This window comes from Lissotriton vulgaris, chromosome 3_1, assembly GCF_964263255.1.
Source record: "Lissotriton vulgaris chromosome 3_1, aLisVul1.2, whole genome shotgun sequence".
Lineage (NCBI taxonomy): Eukaryota > Metazoa > Chordata > Amphibia > Caudata > Salamandridae > Lissotriton > Lissotriton vulgaris.
This window is the reverse complement of record NC_141689.1, coordinates 1,815,750,704-1,815,765,515: the sequence shown is the minus strand read 5'-3', so window position 1 is coordinate 1,815,765,515 and position 14,812 is coordinate 1,815,750,704. Positions and strand designations below refer to the sequence as shown.

At 47.9% G+C, this 14,812-nt stretch overlaps 1 protein-coding gene across 2 annotated transcripts in view; it reads left to right on the top strand.

The window, feature by feature from the left end:
• Window positions 1–14,812, top strand: part of ZNF827 (zinc finger protein 827) — a 578,049-nt gene that overhangs the window by 339,345 nt on the left and 223,892 nt on the right. The window lies entirely within an intron of this gene.

Below are 14,812 nucleotides of genomic sequence, written 5' to 3'. Positions count from 1 at the left end.
GTAACACATCAGAACATTAGTCTAACATGGGGAATCTAATGGGCACGGAACATATTCTCCTCACAGGTCCAAGCTTGCCTTATGGTATCCACTCTGTCACCAGCAGCAAAATATATAATACAATTTAACTTCAACAGTGTTTAACTACGACAAAAGGTTTCTTAAGCACAAACTACCCTAAAAACCTCAAGGGATGGTGGGGTCCCTCTTTGTTCATCAGCGCTTTACAGGGATGGTCAAAGAGGGAGGTATCTGGATAATCCCTTGTCTGGCATTGATAAGCAGTGTGACAAGCTGGCTGTTCTCTCACACTAATCACACACCCCTCACATATGCAATGCATGTTTTTGACAGTACTAGTCATGTGTTCTTAAAGCCGACACTGTGGCTTGTCCAAATTCTGAGGATGAGGGTGTACATAATTCGTTTTTAAAAGGTGTGAACAGTGTGTCCACACGTGTACAGTAAGCCACATGGTGCCTGCTCTCAAATTTCCCTGCAGTCAAATGCATTGTTTACCACGGTGGGAGGACTGTACCTAATGCCGTTTTTATGCATAAGCCACACTGGAGCGCACGCCTGTAGGGCTGTCTCATGGGGATGGGGTAGAGGGAGGCATCACTCGTGAACCCACTAAACAGCTGTGTGGGCTCTAATCAGAAAGGTTGGACACATACATTTTTAGGGCTTCAAAATACCTTGACGCAACACAGTTATTTTATTTTCATCTATAATAAGGTACCTGTAAAGACGCAGCCCAGCACATCAACGGTTCCCTTACATTCTAGTACAGCATTACTCTAAAAAGAAGGACAGAACAATCCCAACATTCTGTATCATAAGTAATACAAAAGGAGGACACAGACTACATATGCCATCAGATAAAAACGATTGAACCATCTAGTCTTCCTATTTCCTTACCTGCTCGTCACACTGACATTACATAGGGCACGATTTTAAGTGGGACGAACAAAGTAGTGTCCATTGGGATGCAGAGAATATTACTGCCACCTCCCGGACAGTTCTCCGTGCATCACATTTAGAGAAGACTGCTGGTCTAGCAGTCGTTTCTGTACATTGACAGGAACCGCGATGAGGGCAGTTCCCTTCAAGGTCAAAATGTTTGACCATCCAACAAACGTTTTTACTTTTTATGCTTTTCAGAAACAAATGCCCAAAACTAGAGTGTGCTTCAGGAAAGCAAAGAGCTAAAGAAAATGAATAATTACTTAAACAAAGATAGATACTCAATAACCATGTGTGTGTGTGTGTGTGTATATGTTCGGCGAGCAGTGTGAGACTGTTGGAGTAGTTTTTGGAACTTTGCGTATATATATATATATTTACTTATCATCAGCTTACATCTGAAACCATAGACTGCAATAAACGCAGCTCAAGTACCAACATTCAATAGAAGGTGGAAAAGCAGAGCCCGGTGGAACACCACACCTCAAGGTTTTCAATGCTCAGTTGACATAAATTGCCCTACTTAGATCTGCTGCTGGCAGTTGATTCAAGTGACTGAACCTAGTCCAGAGTCCTGGCATTTATACACCTCTACCCGAGTCAAACAGAAAGAAGTAACCCTCGGTCCAAGGTATCAGTGGTTGCCACTAATGACCAGAAGTGTCAATGCCTAAAACTGATAGCTGTTTCCTAATGTCCTTTCTTCTCAGGTGATGGGATTTGTGTTGAAATTAAGGAAACTGGGGTCTATTCTCCAGATTCTCCTGCAGCTAGGTGGTGTCCGCAGTTTCCAGTATGTGTGCTGAAAATGGCAGTGTGGAAATAAAGTATGATTTATTGCTTGGATGTAATCTATATTTGGATTCTTCAAAATAGGATTAACTACTTACCTCAGGTCATCTGAGTAAGTCTCCTTTTAAAAGAATGCATTTCAGGTGAATGGTGCAGATAGCAGTGTAATATTCTCTTTGTCAAGAGGGGCAGGCAAGTTTTGCTCAAATGTAAATAGCATGAAAATGGTAAGACAAGCTTGAACTGTCAGAATTCTGATTTTAAACACACAGAATGAACTATTACTTTCAGCACTGAGCACTATTGTCCATTCCATTAGGGGTGATGCCAACCCTTCGCACTAGAAGCTTCTTCTAAAACCTGAACAGGAAGAATCATCTCTTATTGCCCGTTGGGCTTTTACATTCTTTAGCACCTTTCTGTGGTACCATCTCCTGGATTTTAGTTCGAAGCAATTTAAACATAGTTCAATGCTTCTTCGGACCCACTGACATCAGTCATGACATCTGGTCTATACTATATTCAATATAAGATGACAAAACAAATGCTATACATGTTAGATGTTAACTTTGATAAAAACCTGTATTTTATGGGGTATATGTCAATTGCTGCATCTGGTTTAACTATTATATGATTAATATTTCAGCATTACAATGCTGAGAGGAAATCATTGATAGCACAGAGTGTTGGTGGCTAAGAGATATTGCCTCTCTGTATATGAATAATAGCTGAAGCACCATCTGACTCTCATTCTAATGATACTTAGAAATAATAATAGTTGCACCGGCAGGTAACCACGTACGTTATTTACAGATTCCATGAAAAGGATTCTGCCAGACCTTTTGTCATAGCTCTAGTCTAGAAATCAGATTTCTAATGTACTGGTTCAATTTTGAGTTAAACAAATGTGATAATCGGAGCACTGAGTGCAAATGCCTGAAGCAAATGCACCCCTGGGATAATTCAGCACAAGGACTTTTACTTAAAGAATAAAAAAAAAAACATTCTGGCAGTAAAAATAAAGCACTGCACAGACATACTTAAATAGCCGGAAACAATCCCACCCTATCTTCATATTGGTGTCCTCCACAATCGGTTCAGTAGTTGTTTTTCCAGGAATTAATCCATCTCAGTCACTATATATTATGCAATAGTTTAAGGAACTAGAAAGGGATGGGTCTTGTCTTGGTGACTAGTTATCACTTCACGAAGTTAAACATTACTTTTCTCCCCCTGGTGTGCCTTCTGTGTCACCGCCACATGCCTCTCTATGCATTTCATTGCCATACTTTTGAATAAACGAAATCCTACTAAGTCACCTTTGAACCACAACTGTACTGAAACCTTATAGATGTTTCACCCCGTAATGTTTTACAATCTCAATTTGTAAATTAGGGTATGTACCATGCAGATGTTTTAGAAAAATGATATTTGTTCCTCTATTAACAAAGGCCACATTAAATACGTTGATATTTTCTCATTTTAAAGCAACCACTACTTTGTCTGAGATGATGAAAATACTTGAAAAAAAACAATAGTAAGTTTTTTTATTGATTTTTTTTTAGAACCCTACAGCTCTCTGTCTCCTCTAACCTATCTTAGATGATGTACTTGGCCTGGTGCATTGCTGAATAACATGACTGTCAGCAATAGGAAGGATGACCCTGGGGGAATTGATATTTCTCCTGAAATTCTTATGTTCAGTTCAGGGCATCTTGGTGTAGAAGAAGGCTAGCATTAGGCATACTGAGAAAAATATTAGTTTTGGTCTACTTAAGAAACAAAATTTGTGGATCAATAGTGTTTACTGCTGGGGGCGTGAGCAGCAGCAGAGGAAGATGACTGCACTCTACGCGGCTCTGGCAGTCCGCCCCAAACATCCCTGACAAACCTGTCCAATATCCTGCCAACAAGGCAAAGTATGGGGCGTGAGCCTACCTGGATGAGCCCCACACTTAGATCGGGGCTACAGGAGCTCCTGTCTGCCTTCATTGCAGTTGCGGTGAGAGGTGGCCTCAGTGACGCCTCAGGGCCAGATGAGGCAGCAATGAGTAAGCAACTCCACCCCGTGGTAGGAGATGCCCTGCAGCAGAGGAGGGGCCTCCTTTGCAGAAGGCCATGGGGTCCCACCATTGACACTGAAGGGCAGAGATTGTTGGGGATCGGGGCTGTGAGGAGAGGCCCCAGGCACATGAGTGCACTGGCGGCGGTAGACTCCAAGTTGGGGAGGATCTCCCAGATTGCCAGAACAGGCAAGTGCTCAAATGTGTGGTGCTGCCTGGCCAGAAGTATAGTGTCCGTCTCCAAGGGGCAACAAAGGTGGGGGCCTGAGCTCAGCTTAAGAGCTGGAACGGCCAAAAAAGACATCGGCGCACAAACTCAAGGAGACTGGCAAGCGGCACAGAATGGCGGTGTGGGTCGTATAGATGCTCAGTGCACTGTAGACAGATCAGTAGAAGAGGTGGACGATCTAGGAACAGATCCCTCAAAGGCCAGCACACTGCACTGTATCAATACATTTCCGGCGCAAAGAAAATATATTCAAATTAATCCCAGGAACACACCCCCCAAGAATCAAAAGCACACTGACCCGTTTGGAAGATCGAGCATGGCGAGATTGCCCAAGCCCACAAAAGGGCTCGCAACAGGCAGGCAGGGGAAGGATTCACAATGCCCCCCCCCACCCCCCCCCCACCTGTGGCAGGCAGCGGTGAGCACCCAAAAGTACACCAGACTCATCCGTAGTAATGGCTGAAGTAATGGGGGGAGCGTGCCTCCCATCAATCAAAACTGGCCACATTTTAATGGCAGAAACAACAGGGGGAAATGGGCAGCCAAAAGGAACCGGCGCAACTCCACTCGCTGGTTGCGACTGAGCAGGGTGACCTTACCCTGCATGATATCATGGCAGCCATTACTAAAGTACGCACCTCTCTGGAGACAAGAATTGACTGAGTCTCAACAGAGGTATCCCTCATAAGAGCAGGCCTACGCAACATGGACACCAGAGTCAAAGCAGTCGAAGAAACTGCGGTCACCCTAGTGGCAGACACTGCAGCACTAAAAAAACAGGTACTCAAACTACAAACTGCCAGTCAGCTGCTTGGAATGCAACTCGATGACTAAGAAGGGAGATCTAGGCGGCACAATGTTCGGATTCTTGGAGTCCCAGAGAGAGCTGAGGGACCTATTGGTCACGTATTATTTGCAACAGCGCAATCTCTCAAAATATTTCTCAGTAGAAAGAGCACATCAAGTAAAGGGGGGTAAACCTAAACCGGGAGCGTCGCCGAGACCGCTGCTGGACTGTGTCTTAGATTTCAGGGACAGAGACATCATCTTGCAAACAGCCCGCACTGCCCCACCAGTCAAGTTCGAGAACAACATCATCACCTTTTTTCCAGACTTTAGGCTGAAAGTACAAAAACAGAGACGCAGCTTCAGTGACATTAAAAAGCCCTGAGAGAAAAAGATCTGAAATATGCTATGCTGTTCCAAGCCAAACTGAGGGTTGAAGCTGAGGGTAAAACTTGGTTCTTCACTAGTCCTGAGGATGCGTGGGCCTGGCTGGATGGCTGGCGAAGAGTTGGAGACTAGGGAACTCAGGACAGACGTGGTCGACAGAGCTGGAAATCAGAGGTAACAGTGGATCACGGTCCGGAGTGGCGCAACCTATAAATAATTATCTCACAAGCAGCCTGAAGAGCACGTAAAATGGTGACATCAGAATAAAGTTGTCCCCGTGGCGGAGGTGGGCCATAACTTAATCCTATTCAACCATCTCAGCTCGGCCAACGGAATACAGGGCCAGACACTAGGAAACGCCTGTCTGGCTATCTGGGCTGTCCCTGCAGGATAGCCTACCAAGGAGAGGGTTCTCCAACAAGCGGACAATGGACAACCACTGTAATGTATACATGCCTTGTCTTAATATCATTTGCAATTTTCTGATAGTGGAGCTCGGTGTGCTTAGGGTTCCACACCCCAACCAGTAGGGAATGGGGGTGACAGGCACTCTGCATAGTTGGGGGGGCAGGAAATTCAGATTCCGTCATGCAGGGAGGCATGGTGGGGGGAGTTTCTAAATGTAACAAGTTGTTGTAAGTATGATTGTATTAGTAATAACCCAAAGTCAAAGGCTTTTAGGAGCACAGATCAAGCAGAGCAGCATCATACCATGAAGTTAATGAATAGCGCAGGCTGTCGGAGGCCCTCAGAACCCGCACACTTCCAAAGGAAGCAACATAGGCATCCCCCTAAAAATGTACCATGTCCCCCTCCAACACACATAGACCAAAGCATATCTCTACATTCCAGAAGTCATAATGGCAACATCACTTAAACTGATCTCCTGAAATATTAATGGACTGAGAGACAAGATAAAAAGGGGTATTGTGCTTCAGTATATCAAGAGAGGCCTGCCTTATGTCGTTTTTCTCCAGGAAACGCATCTGGTTGGCAATACTTGCAAGGCAGTAGACCGGTGGGGATACGGACATGGGGTTCTATCGAGCTATACTTCGCGGTCCAGAGGGACAGGCATACTCCTACGTAAGAACTTCTCCTTCATCGTGAACAACACCCACACAGACGAACAGGGCTGCTTCGCGGTCATGGCTGGCAGCTGGGAGAGAAGGAACATCAATATTTTGTCGGTCTATTTTCCCCCAGCACTACACATTCCGGCACTCGCGGACTTGAGTACAATGGTACTGGGCCTGCCTGATGACGACCTGATAATTGGAGGGGACTTCAACATGACGCTCTGTGACCAAATAGACCGTCACCCCCCTTGCGGATCCCTATTGTCCAAAACACACTTGGCAGATTTCATGCCCGCTTTCTGACTGGTAGATATATGGCGCAAGCTACACCCTCTTACACTCCTCGATCTGAACACAATTATAGGAGTACCTACTGCACGTAAAACTATCTCCCTCAACCCATAGTACCTAAAAGTACCGAGCATTGGGCCGGCCTCATCAAATCCACCAAGGACTACTTCAGTGAAAACGTAGGCTCAGTGGACTCGCCACTAGTACTCTGGGATGCCTTTAAATCAGTAGTTAAAGGGCACACGCTTTCCCTAACGACAGGCCACAAAAAAGAAAAGACAAAGCAGCTTGAAACGTTGGAGAAAGACTTTCTTGCTCTTGAGCGAAGACATATACTCACCCCAGAACAAACACTCACACACACATTTGTTGTTAAACAGCTAGAATATAGAAGTCTGCTCAGTGATACAGCCAAGGCAAAATATCTAGCGTCAAAATACAAAATATATGAACATGGGGATAAGACAGGTAAACTGCGTGCGTGGCTCGCCCAGCGGGAATGGGCTAACCGTTGGGTGACTGCATTAACTGTAGACGGCCAGATATTGAGGAAGCCCCAAGCATAAGCAGATGCCTTGGCGGCCCATTCCTCTGCATTGTAATCCCCTGCAGCATCAGCCACAGCTGATGAGTCTAGGGAATTCCTGGGAGATCTCCATATGCCCAAACTCTCCTTGGAGGAATAGCAAGCACTCGAGGCTGACCCTACAGATGGGCAAATTGCGACAGCAATCCGTACTATACAACCCGGGAAGGCGATGGGGCCCAACGGCCTACCCATTGAATTCTATGAACTCGTAGCCACTAAGGTCACCCCACACTTACAACAAATGTATCTCCATAGCAAGCAGCAGTTCAGTCTGCCCAGAGACCAAAGATTATCCTCTATCGTAGTGATAATAAAATGGGGAAGCTGGTGGAAGACAGGAGTTCCTGTCGACACATCTCCCTACTCAACGCGGAGGCCACAATATTGGCTAACATATTGGCAACGCGATGTTACAGGTTTTCACCAAACTAGTGCACCCTGATCAATCAGGGTTCATGCCGGGCCGAAACACAGCCCTTAACCTGCAGCATCTACATGGTGTACTGGGTTGCAGGGACATGATAAAAAGAAAATATGGCCATACTGTCTCTGGACACCCACATGGCCTTTGATACAATGGAATGGCCATATATCTTTGCAGTGCTTTAACATATAGGTTGTGGGCCTAACTATCTAGCACAAGCAGTGGTATACGGTCACACCTTCCAGACCTTTTCTCTCAGGCGGGGAATGAGGCAGGGATGTCCCCGTCACCTATACTAATCGCAATAGCCCTAAAACCCTTGGCAACCTGGATTCTCTGGGACCCATTGGTCCTTGGATTAAAATGGACAGAGGGGTGGGAAGACAAAATATCCCTATACGCAGATGATATTCCAATATATATATATGGCATCTCCTCAGGCCTCTATCAAAAGGATACTACACATATGCACCACTTTTGGGCGATATTCCGGATACTCCATAAACTGGTCAAAATTAGTAATATACTTATTGCCCGGGCCCGCTCCAGGTTTGCCTCCAAATTGCGAGATAAGACAACAGAAACAGAGGGTTTCTGATACTCGCGGATATATGTGACAGGCGATCCCAACCTCTTCTTCACACATGATCTAATGTGTCCCCTCGCAAGCCTACAGAATGACGTGCGACATTGGGGGTCGCTACCCCTGTCCCTACTGTTCCAGATGGCCCTCTTTAAAATGATGGCGCTTCCCAGATTCCTCTACATCCTACAAAATTCACCATACAAATTCCCAATAACTATTATAACACGATAGAAGGGTAAATCAGGACACTACTGTGGGATTTGAAGCCCCCGTATCGCGATTAACAAACTGGTGAGGGTATGGTATAATGGTGGAATCGCACTACCCGATCATATTATTGGGTGGCCCAGCCAATGGTGCACGGCCCCCATGATCGTCGTACAGAATGAATCGATGCATTATGGGCCTGGGGGGGATATCAGGCCGCCCTGTACACAAACCCACACCACCAACACCTGACGGGTCAGACGGCACAAACAGTTCTTCTTTGGCATTACTTGACAAACAAACTGGGGTGGCACAACAAAGTGACGCAGGCTCCATTTGGAAGGCTGAGACACTGGGAAAACTCAGCTCATGTGTGGGATTCCTCAACTGGGACACCATAGGCATTTCAAAGGTGGGAGACCTATGGGTCCGAGAACAGATGCTCAAATTCACAGAGCTACAATGGAAAGATTAAATGTCTGCATCAGAAACATATAGATACTTACAAATACGGCATGCCTTGACGGCAGCCATTCCAACCAATCAAAAACTCCGAGAGGCCTCCCCGCTGGAAGATAGATCACTGACAGACTACATGATGCGCAAAGCCATCCCCATGACATAAAAAAATAATCAACAACCTGCCAGACCCCTTCACATGACTCCGCTCTTAATGGCAAGCAGACATAGGGAATCTGGAAGATAGGGAATGAAAAAAGCGTTTTACTTCCACCCGAGAAGTTGCCATCACAGTGCACCTTATGCTGATACAGCTTAAAATACTCCATAGAATATACAATTCATGTGAGACACTGATAAACATGGGAAACGGGAGAATGCCTATTGCAACCGTTTATGCACCCAAGTAGGCACATTCTAGCATTTGATATGGGAAGGCCCAGTAATTCCACATTATTGGAAATGGTGGTGTCGGAGTTACGGCAAGTCTGCGGAAAGAATCTCGTTTTGCATTCCAGTCTGTGCCTCTTAAATGTGTGGGAAGCGACAGACACTACCCGAAGGGAGCTGGTTTGGGTGACATTGGGAATGACAATTGCAAAACAAAACATTGCTCGCAAATGAGGAGCATCAGATCCTCCGACGTTGGAGGAGTGGCGGAGAGACATGGCATGGTGCATGTTGGCTGAGAAAGAAGTCTTTGAACTGAGGGGATGCCCTCTGAAATGGAACAAAGTGTGCGGTAGCTGGAACACACATAGAGGAATTATATGCACACCACTCACGCATAAGAATTGCCCGGGTGGGCTGAGGACATAATAGAGGAGAATGTCTAGGCAAATAACTAGGTTACAATGTAAGTTATAGACCCTGGGAATGTATGCTGCTGTTGTGACTGTCTTGAACAATAACTGTCAAATTACAAGCTGTACCTTGTTATTCAAATAATAAAAAGGTGTTATAAAAAAAAATATATTGTTTACTGCTCACAGCTGCTCTGAAATATGTAACTGTCCCGGTTGGTGTCAGTACCCATACACCTAGACAGCTACATGCTAGAGGCTAGGAGTATGATATCCATAGACAGAAGAAATGTAACTGTTGGTTGTCAGTCACTTCTCAAAGCTGGTATACCAACAGCAATAATTACCGCACTGTCTACGCAGAAGGAATGACAAACTAGCAGATGTGTTGAAAGATCAGGAAATAATTTTGCTATACTACCAAGTCAATACCCATAACATGAAAGACATCGGTGTGCAGATGTTTCCTCATGTTGAATAAGCGTTTTAAATTGTTTCTGTGTTACATTACTAGCCTGTTCTGCAGTTTTGTCAGGAAGGGGTTTGAAGCATATAAGACTGCCCTCCGCTCCAACAGATTTTTGTGGAAAGAAAAATTTGATCTGCCCCATAAAGTGCCTATGGAGTTGTGCGCACAGTCAATCAATCAATCAATCATATCATTTGTAAAGCGCACTACTCACCCATGAGGGTCTCAAGGCGCTGGGGTGGGGAATGCTGCTACTGCTCGAAAAGCCAGGTCTTGAGGAGTTTTCTGAAGGTCATCAGATCTTGGGTCTGCCGTAGGTGAATGGGGAGGGTGTTCCAGGTCTTGGCGGCAAGGTGGGAGAACGATCTGCCACAGGAGGTCGCTCTTCAGAAGGGGGGGCTGTGGCAAGGGCGAGGTCGGCAGAGAGGAGCTGGCGGGTGGAGGTGTAGAAGCTGAGTCGTCTGTTGAGGTATGTTGGTCCGGTGTTGTGGAGTGTCTTGTGTGTGTGGGTGAGGAGCTTGAATGTTATCCTCTTGTTGACCGGGAGCCAGTGCAGGTCTTTCAGGTGGGGTGTGATGTGGCTGCTGCGAGGGATGTCAAGGATCAGGCTTGCAGAGGCGTTCTGGATATGTTAGAGCCGTCTCAGGAGTTTGGGCGAGGCTCCTGCGTAGAGGGCGTTTCCGTAGTCCAACCTGCTGCTGACGAGGGCCTGGTTGACCATTCTTCTAGTTTTAGTCAGGGATCCACTTGTAGATCCTGCGGAGCATGCAGAGGGTGTTGAAGCAGGAGGAGGAGACGGCGTTGACCTGTTTCGTCATGGAGATGGTGGAGTCGAGGATTACCCCTAGGTTGCGTGCGTGGTCAGTGGGTGTTGGAGCGATTCCCAGTGCGGTCGGCCACCAGGAGTCGTCCCAGGCCGAAGGGATGGATCCGAGGATGAGGACCTCCGTCTTGCTTCAGTCAGCTGTTCCTCATCCATTCATCGACGGCCTTCATTCCTTCATAAAGGTTGGTTTTGGCGGTGTGGGGGTCCTTGGTGAGGGAGAGAATCAGCTGGGTGTCATCGGCGTAGGAGATGATGTTGAGGTCGTGCTGACGGGCGACGTGGGCGAGCGTTGCCATGTATGTTAAACAGAGTTGAGCTGAGGAATGAGCCCGGGGGTACGCTGCAGATGATCTCAGTGGCTTCGGAGCAGAAAGGGGGATGGCGGACGCTCTGTGTTCTGCCAGAGAGGAAGGAGGTGGTCCAGTCCAGGGCTTTCTCTTGGATCCCGGCGTTCTGGAGGCGTGTTCGTAGTGTGTGGTGGTAGACCGTGTCGAAGGCGGTTGACAGGTCCAGGATAGATGAGGGCTGCCGTTTCTCTGTTGTCCAGCAGGGACTTGATGTCATTGGTGGCGACGATGAGGGCAGTCTCGGTGCTGTGGTTGCTGCGAAACCCGGACTGGGAAGGGTCCAGGATGTTGTTCTCCTCCAGGTAGCGGGTCAGTTGTTCATTGACAGTCTTCTCGTTGACCTTTGCCAGGAACGGGAGCAGGGAGATGGGCCAGAAGTTCTTGAGGTCCTTGGGGTCCGCCTTGGGTTTCTTGAGTAAAGCGTTGATCTCGTCGTGCTTCCAGCTCTCCGGGAAGGTTGCTGTCTCGAAGGAGGTGTTGATGACTTTCAGATGATGGGGTGCGATGGATGTGCTGGCTTTGTTGAAGATGTGGTGTGGGCATGGGTCTGACTGAGATCCAGAGTGGATGGTGTTCGTGATCTTGATGGTGTCATCATCATTAATGTTGGTCCAGGAGAGCGGGCAGTTGGTGCGGATGGTGGTCGTGGGGGCGGAGGTCTCAGTGGTTGTCGGCGCGGTCGTGGCGTTGAAGCTGTCATGGATGTCTGTGATCTTGCTGTGGAAGAAGGTGGCCAGCGAGTCGCACAGGTCTTGTGAGGGTGGGACATCGTTGGTGTTGGAGCTGGGGTTGGAGAGTTCCTTCACGATGTTGAAGAGCTCTTTGCTGTTGTGCGCGTTATTGTCTAGGCGGTTTTTGAAGGAGGCCCTTTTGGCGGATCTGATGAGGTGATGGTGTCTGCGGGTGGCGTTCTTCTGGGCTGCATGGCTGTCCGGTCACGGAGCCAGATCTACTCCAGCTTTCGGCAGGTTTGCTTGGAGGTCCGGAGGTCTTCAGTGAACCAGCTGGCTTTCTTGTTGGTGTGACTGTTGGAGGGTTTCTTGATCGGGGCGAGGGTGTTGGCGCAGTCGTTGATCCACTGTCTGAGGTTGTGGGCGGCGGTGTCGGGGTCGGCTGGTGGGCTCTGGGCGAGGGTGGTTAGCTGATCTTCGGTGACGTTGCTCCAGCAGCAGCGAGGCATCTGTTGGGTGCGGTGGTGCGTGGTGGGTTTCTTGAAGGTGAAGTGAATGCAGCGATGGTCGGTCCAGTGGAGTTTGGTGGTGTGGTTGAAGGAGACGTGGGGGCTTGCGGAGAAGATGGGGTCAAGCGTGTGAACAGCAGAGTGGATGGCTGTTGTGACGAGTTGTCTGAGTCCGAGGTTGGCTAGGTTGTCGATCAGGGTGGTGGAGTTGGTGTCTTTGTTGTTCTCGAGGTGGAAGTTCAGGTCCCCAAGGAGGATGTAGTCCGTGGAGGCGATGGCGTGCGTGCTGACGAAGTCGGCGATGGAGTCGCTGAACTGTGGTTGGGGTCCGGGGGGTCTGTAGATGAGGGTTCCCCTGAGGGTGGTGTTGGGGTCAGTGTGGATCTGGAAGTGCAGGTGTTCGGCGGTGCTGAGGGTGTCGTCGGTGTTGGTCGAGACTCTGAGAGTTTTCCTGTGGATGATGGCGATTCCTCCTCCTGCTCCGTTGGTGCGGTACCTGCGGGTGATCTTGTAGCCTTCTGCGACGGCTATGGCTATGTCGGGTGCTGAGGTGGGGTTCAGACAGGTCTCCGTCTGGAAGGCGACGTCTGGGGAGGTTTTGTCGAGTAAGTCACAGTTCAACGGCGTGTTTGCGGGCGGAGCGGGTGTTGAGAAGGAAGCATCTGAGGTGCTTGTGAAGCTGCAGTTCCAGCAGGTGAAAGCTCCATGGGTGCGTTTTGGGGCGGCCAGGAAGCAGGTGTGTGATCGTCCGGTGTTGAGTGCGTGGAGGGTTCTGGCATCATAGCGGTGTCGGGCGTCGTGGCGTTTGCGGGGTCCAGGGGGCCTGGCGCTGGGCGTGGCCCAGGCGTGGACGGGCGCAGACGAGCGTGCCTTAGGCATGCCTTCGGCACGCCTTCGGCGCGGCAGCTGCGCGGCCTCTGTATGAGGGGATGTGAGAGGGAGGAGCAGATGGGAGGTGGGAGCAGGGCGGCGAATGGGATTGCAGGGGGGCGGGGACGCAGCGGCGGGAAAAACGGGCGGGGGTCGTAGGTGAACTGAGCACAGGAAGGAAAAACAAGTTTAGGCAAGAAAACAAGCACAGGCACAGGGGAATAAAAACAAGTCTGGGCAAGTAAGCAAGTACAGGCACAGGGGAATAAAAACAAGTCTGGGCAAGAAAGCAAGTACAGGCACAGGGGAATAAAAACAAGTCTGGGCAAGACAGCAAGTACAAGCACAGGGGAATAAAAACAAGTCTGGGCAAGAAAGCAAGTACAGGCACAGGGGAATAAAAACAAGTCTGGGCAAGAAAGCAAGTTAGGCACAGGGGAAAAATACAAGATTGGGCAAAAACAAAGGAGGCAGAGATGTGCAGCAGCGTGGGAAGCGACCTGCCTGCGAGCAGTGAATGCCCTTTTTAATCACAGAGAAATATGTCATCACCAAGATCTTGGGGATCCTGTAAAATGAAGGAGGAACCTCTGCAGATCTCATGTACCATTCATCTCACGAATCAAATGAAAGACAATTATCCAGCCACAGGCTTGGTTTGATGATGCAACTGACTCCAGTGCTCTCCCATATAAAGTTGTAAGTTACTGGCTGCCATTGAGATACACCCTAATAAGAGGTATGCAATTTTATTTTTGGCCAGTGCATCATCTAGAAGAAGAAAGACATGGAAGGTGTTTAGTTGTCCAGTTTCCAGAATGGCTCACACCAACTTAATTTTCTTAAGGGGTAGGTTAGAAGAGATTGAGAAGTTCAAAGTAAATCCATGATCAAAGAAGGATACAGATGACCAAGGTGTAGCTGGAGACCCGCAGTTCCAGGAGAGTTAACCTTCAGCCAGCAGTAGTCTAGGCAAGAGAGGTAGTGGACCTTTCTCAACCAGTGGAGAAGGAATGTTGGTGATGATGTGGTTAACTACATATATTTACATGCCTGTAAGTAGGCCACTGTGCACAAACTAATTGACATGCCAAACTTCTGCTATTATGTTTTCCCAAGTACATCTTGAATGGGTAGAATTCTGGTTGTACAGACTGAAAAGGGAGTGGAGACGAGTACTCCCCTGCTTTGATACTATCAAATAATGTTAATAAACACTGTTTGAGTGGAAACATGGTTCTATGGCAACTAGAAGGAGATGTACCTGATCCTTTGTCAGAGGTTCTGAAGATGTTGAATGGGCTAGAGGGGTCTTTTCAGTGTTATCTCAGGTAACAGACTAGAATGGCCAAACCACACTGGAGTCTTGGATAATCATATCAGTAGTGGGATATCCTTTCCCCTTCTTATTGGCATGTTTCTCCTGGGGTGGGGATTTGGAGGATGCAGGGCCTCTTGA